The sequence below is a fragment of the Euleptes europaea genome, chromosome 1, assembly GCF_029931775.1.
Source record: "Euleptes europaea isolate rEulEur1 chromosome 1, rEulEur1.hap1, whole genome shotgun sequence".
In the NCBI taxonomy this organism is placed as follows: Eukaryota; Metazoa; Chordata; class Lepidosauria; order Squamata; family Sphaerodactylidae; genus Euleptes; species Euleptes europaea.
This window is the reverse complement of record NC_079312.1, coordinates 15,213,060-15,219,405: the sequence shown is the minus strand read 5'-3', so window position 1 is coordinate 15,219,405 and position 6,346 is coordinate 15,213,060.

The following is a 6,346-nucleotide window of genomic DNA, read 5'->3' as shown; positions in this document are numbered from 1 at the left end:
TTTTTTTTTTTAATCAAACTGGTCGTAAATCAAGCCAGCAACACTGTTTTGTTAACAGAAAATCCTTTCTTTCTCTGAAGTTTAAAATGTGAAACAAAATTTTAAAAAATGGAATTTTAAGTTAACTGACTGAACCAGCCCTCTTGCTGAACGCAGGGAGAAGGGCCAAGTCAAAGTGTATGGAATTTGGAAAGCAGAGTCTTGTGAACTGTATCAAACTTTATAAGAAAAGAAACAGACTGGAAATGCTTATAAGGTGAAAAAGAAATGTATGTATTATGGTTTTATAAAAAGCAAGTGAATTTTGAAAGGACCTGAGTAAGTTAGCGTGTTTTGAGTGTGCTGCAAAGGGGCAAGTGTTTTAAGAGGAAGGCGACTGAGGAAAGGTGTTGTGTATGGTTGGGAGAAACTTTAAGAGGAAAGCAAAAGGGTTTATAAAGAGGGAGGATAGTTATGGTTGTTCAATGGAATGGATATTGATGATGCTGGGTGCCTGTTTTCTCCAGGGATGGAGAAATCATGTTAATATATTGAGTGTTTTAAAACACAGTTAAATTAAAGCCAAGGTCTTTTTTATTTTATGTTTTTATGTTGTTATAACATTTTTTTGTGACATCATTAATGAAAAAAGTTTAAAAGGTATTCAAATTAGAGTGAAAAAAAAGGCTTTTTCAGTCTTAATAGCTTTAAGTATTATTTATTCTGCACTGATAAAAAAACCAAAAAAATTTAAATTGAAAAATATAAATTAGAATTGATGAAAAACCCACAAATAGTCTTTTTTTTTTTGAAAGAAAAGGAATTGGTGGTGAAAAATATAACTTTTTATCTATTTATTTTTATTGACTTTTCAAGGTCTTAGTGCATTGTCGGGCAGGGATGTTTTATATAAACTAAACGTTAATTTTAAGTTTATATAGGATAAAAGTTTTAATACAAAATTAAATGTATGTGAACCATATGATGTTGTGCGGCAAAGAAACAATAACACCCAGGGGTTTAAAAAAATATATATTATTATTTGTAAACGAATGCGTATAAGTGCAAGATGACAATGCAGGCCAGGTGAACATTTCACCCATACAGGTAACCTTTGACTGGGAGCGTCAATGTCAGTTAGGATTAAACAATATCCTTTATATTTACAAGTTAGAAGAAAATTGAAATTAGTGGTATAACAGTTGCTGACAAATGGAAAAGTAGCAAAAAAGGAAATAATTTATTTAGAACACAAAATAGCACAGAGAACACGAGATCTTTTACCTTCTCACAAAGAGACTATTTGTCGCATGCCACTGCCTCAAATTAAGAAACAGCTGAGGTCCTTCTTGGAAATATTGGGATTTTGTCGTGAGTGAATAAAAGAGTACAGTGAACTAACCAGAGACTTGATAAAAATGTGTCATGATGGGAAACCAGAAGTGCTGTACACAAACTTGTGAGCCAACTAAAAGACCTGTAGTTTATTTGTTCAAACAGCTGGATCCAGTGACACAAGGATAGCCCCCATGCTTGAGGGCAGTAGCTGCAACCGCCCTGGCTGTGGAGGAAGCAAGGAAATTGACTATTGAACATCCAATCAGAGTGTTTTGCCCTCATGCAATGACTACTTTGTTACAACAGAGAGGAGCCAAGTGGCTTACAAATGCACGGCTGTCCTGATATGAAGCCTCACTGATTGGTAGAAATGATATCACATATGAACCTTGTAACCGTTTAAATCCTGCTAGTCTGCTGCCTGTAACAACTGACCTGGAGGAACATCATGACTGTCTACAGACTGTAGATATGTGTACCATGGCACGGGTAAACCTCAAGGATGAGCCTATCCACAACGCAGATCTCAAGATTTGGATTGATGGATCTTCTCGAGTGGTGAGTGAAAAAAGGCAGAGTGGATACAGCCTGGTAACTGAGTGCAAAGTGCTTAAAGCAGAGCCATTACCAGCATCAATGTCAACACAAGCAGCCGAATTATATACATTAAACCAGGCCTTACTTAAAGCAGCAGGTAAGACTGTGAACATTTATACTGACAGCAAATATGCTTTTGGAGTTGTACAAGCATATAAACACATCTAGAAAGAACGAGGAGTCCTGACAGCTAGTGGGGAGCTGTAGGGCATGGAGATTTGATTTTACAGGTTTTGGACAATATTTAGTTACAGGTGACAATAACATCAAACTGGACATACCAAGGAGGCCAAAGGAAATTGCAGAGCTGATGAAATGGCAAAAGTGACTACAGCAAAATCAACATCCTGTAATATGGTAATGACTTTAACTCCAGTTTTTACACTGCCCCCTACAGGGCCCTGCACTGAAAAAAGAAAAGAAACTGGATGGCAAAAGTAAGGACTACAAAAACAAGAGGGGGGTGGTTAAAGGGGCCTGAAGGTATGCATCACACACATCCTCACACAATTACACTAAAATAGTCATCTGGGGAACAGGGTTAGCAAAAATGCTCTTGCAATCATACAATGGGAAGGGCATCTATCAGGAAGCAAAACAAATAGCAAAAGCATGTGACATATCAAAGGGTACATGTAGAAAATCAAGGACAGAAGGGGTTATTTGTTGGGGAAGTTATAAAACAGTTCTAAAAAAGAAATGGGAATAAAGTGTAGTTTTTACACGGCTTGGCAACCCCAGTTATCAGGAAAAATAAAAAGAATGAATCTGACCCTAAAAAAGAGATGCTAATTAAAATTTGTGTAAAAATTAATTTAAAATGGTCAAATGTATTGCCTATCCCACTGACACGCATCTGTACATTAGCCCGGGGGCCACACAAGTTGTTGCCCTTTGAGGCTCTGTATGAATGTCTCTCTTAGCATTTTTAAAATCAAGGAACACTGAATAAAAAGGTTAAAAACAGATATATAAAACCCAAAAACTGGCTTGTGTTGTATAACCTCTCCCCCTAGACTCTTGTCCATTCTTGTTTTATAGGAAACTAGGTGTTTGTAAAATCTTAAAAGCATATTACTCTCCAGCTCAGGTAGACGGGTCCGTTCCAAATTATTTTCACCGCAAATGTCGCAATAAAAGTAAATGAAAAGGGAGGCTGGGTCCATTATTCCAGATGCAAAAAAGCGCTACCACCGTGTGAAGCCGAGACCAAAAGGGCAGTAGATAACGTCGTGGCAGCCAAAGCCATAGCAGCTGGTGAAAGCCCATGTGCAAGAGGCTCGAAGTGGTCGGTAAAACCTGCAGGCAAACTTAAACTTTTATTCAGGAGCCAACAAGACTTATAATTAAAAACGTGGAAACCAGAGCACAATCGTTAGCTAAAAAACAAGAGTAGATTTTTGAAACTCTTTTAGAGAGCCATTTTGATGTAATACTTAGTTTTTTGGTTTAAAAAAAGTGGCTAGGGAAACACTGTGTCTACATTATTGTTTTAAAATTGTAAGTTAATATAATAGAGTGATCAAGATTCAAAATAATTTTGATTTTGATCATGAGGGGGGACTGGGATGTGTAAGATTTTAATTAATTTAATTCTAGCATATTAGAAAAATGTTATTTTTCTATTATATTTGTAAGCTGTGGTTATTTATATAAGTCAGTAGAAAATAGTCCTGTCTAACTTAAACTGAACAAAGCAGGTGATTTTTCGTATCTGGAACAGGATATCACCGAATAACAGATGAGATCATATGCATGTGACCACAAAGATGAGATCAGAATTAGGGTGGATTTGAGAGGAGGAGATATTCAAATCCTCTTAGAACAAAAAACTCTGGAAAAGTATAAATATGAAAAATAGGCGGAGCTTGTTAGAGGAAAAGTTTCATTTTGTGGCCTTTGGCTAACATCTTTCCTCTCATTATTTTTTGCTGCAGAAAATAATTAAAAATCTCTTGCTTTCAATCCTGAGGTTGGGTTTCTTTTTATTAAAAATTTAAATCTGTTTAAAGAAATAAATCTTTTTATTTCCAACACGAAGACCGTGGAGAGGAAGAAAGAGGCCCCTGCAAGTCTGAGAGGATCTTCTGGCCTTTCTCTTTTCAGTGCTACACTGGGAAGCAGCACCTGTGAGGAAATTGCCTCTCCCAGTCAAGGCTGCTTCATTCATCGCAGTTGTGGTTCAGTTATACCACTAGTTGCAAAGATGTTGCTGCTCTTATGATAAAGTTATGTTACCTTGAAAACTGGGCTGCCTTGAATTTTTTATTGGGGGGGAGGGTATATTGTGACAGCCGACAACCACAAGGGTGCTTTCATTTATTGGCTTGAGCCCTCCCCAGCGCTCCAGTTGGAAGGAAATTCAGGAGGGGGGTTTGCACAGTTGGGGTCCTGCTGGGTTAAAGGTTTCTAATTCCTGTTTTTTGTGTCTCTCTTAAAATCATTACGAATCCTTTTTATCCCCACAGCCACCTCTCTGTCTCTCTCCTTTAATTGGGTTTCCAACAAACTGGGTACTCATACTTTGTTCTCACCACAACCCTGCGAGGGAAGTTGGGCCAAGAGCTACTGAGCTTCATTGCTGGGGTTGCCAACTGTGGCCTGGGAAATTCCTGGAGGTTTTGGGTGCAGAGCTGGGGAGGATGGGTTTGGGCAGGAGAGGGACCTGAGGGGGACATAATGCCATAGAGTCCATCCTCTGAAGCAGCCAGTGTCTCCAGGGGAGCCAATTTCCATCATCTGCATCTGTAAATCTGGGAGATCTCCAGTGACCACCTGGAGGCTGGCAACCCTATAGCTGAGTAGGGATTTGAACCCAGGCCTCATCAGTTCAAGTCTACTACACTGCACTTCAAAGCACTCAGTGTTTACAATCATGCCAATGTGTCATCTACGCTTCAGGAAGATCTGGTGTTAAAGGGACTAAATGAGGCTTAGGGGGGCATCATCCCACCCCCGCTTGCCCTGCTGGCCACTGAACAGCCACCCTGTCCATCTAATGAGCCAGCATGTTGTCCTGCCTGATTCACGTGGTGGTGAGGGAGGATATGGTGGCTCCCCTTCCCTCCCTCCCCTGCCTGCCCTTCCAACTTGCAGTGCTGCTGCCTCCACCTGCCTGGTTTAGGGGGCCATGGCATAGGGGCGGAACTGGTCCCCTTTCCTCCTCCCTGCCGGCTTGTCCACAGAGCTGGGGAGTGGGGGTGGTGGCAACTGCAACTCCACCCACCTACCTGCCAGGCTCACGTAGTGGTGGCAAGACTGGGTGAGGGTGGCAGGCCTTCCCCTCTTCCCCTGCTCGCCTGGCTCACGTTACCACTGCTCCTTTTTTCTCCAAACTGACAACCGAGATCTCATAACGTTGATGTGCGAAAACCTTAGTTCGTTGTGCATGGTTCTCTGCCTGCTTCACTTACCAAAAAGCAACCCAGAGAGATCTGGAGAAACACTCTTACACAGCACACAGAACAGATAAAGTAAATCATGCAGCTTTATTATACTTAAAAGGAAATATAAAGCAAAGAGAAAAAACAGTACTTAACTGAATATATATATATATATATGACAGAATATAACAAAACTTACACACATGCAAGACAAACAATTACAGACAAACAATTACAGAGGCCCCTGGGTCGCTTCGAGAGAGAGAGAGAGAGAGAGAGATGGCAACAACTGGGAAGCCTGATCTCTTTCCTTAGAATGACAAAATACCAGGATTTTGGGAGGCTTTTTTATAGGTAAAACTGTGGGAGAAGGATTTTTACAACAGCCCTCCTTTCATGTTTTCCCGGAGATAGGCTTGCCATGTTTTTGCTTTGAAGCTTTCTGTTCCCAGAATGTTATTTTCAACAGAGTCTCTGACAATTTGTTTGTTAGTGACAAGTTCCCCCAATTTAGCAGATAGATTGCTGCCGGACCAAATGTCTGTTCTCTCATCAAACAATTACAAGCATCTTGGTGTGTTTTCTTTTGGGTAACTAGCCCCTAGCCTGCAATTTCCTTTAAGATCAGAGGCCCTAATTGGAAACTGGGGTCAGCTAAAAAGTCAGGTCTTTGTGTGGCTATAGGTTATAATATTAAGGTATAAGTGTGGTTATTTTTAACCCAAACTCATTTAATATAACCTAATATATTTAATATGAACTAATGTTCAATACAAAAAAAATTCTTGCGACAAACGTATTACTGGCTCTGAACCTTTACTCCCCCCTCCTTATAACCTACCATAACCTCCTTATAACCTACCATAAACAAGCAATTGTAATAAACAGAATGCCTGCAAGTGCAAACATGTAAATGTCTTTCTTAAAAAAGGCGTTTTTAAAAAATTCCATCCTGGTGGGACCCAGGTTCTCTGATAAGAGCCATTGGAGGGACCGAAGGCAGGATTTACAGTGATTTACAGTGTAAATCAGTGATTTACAGGAAAGTA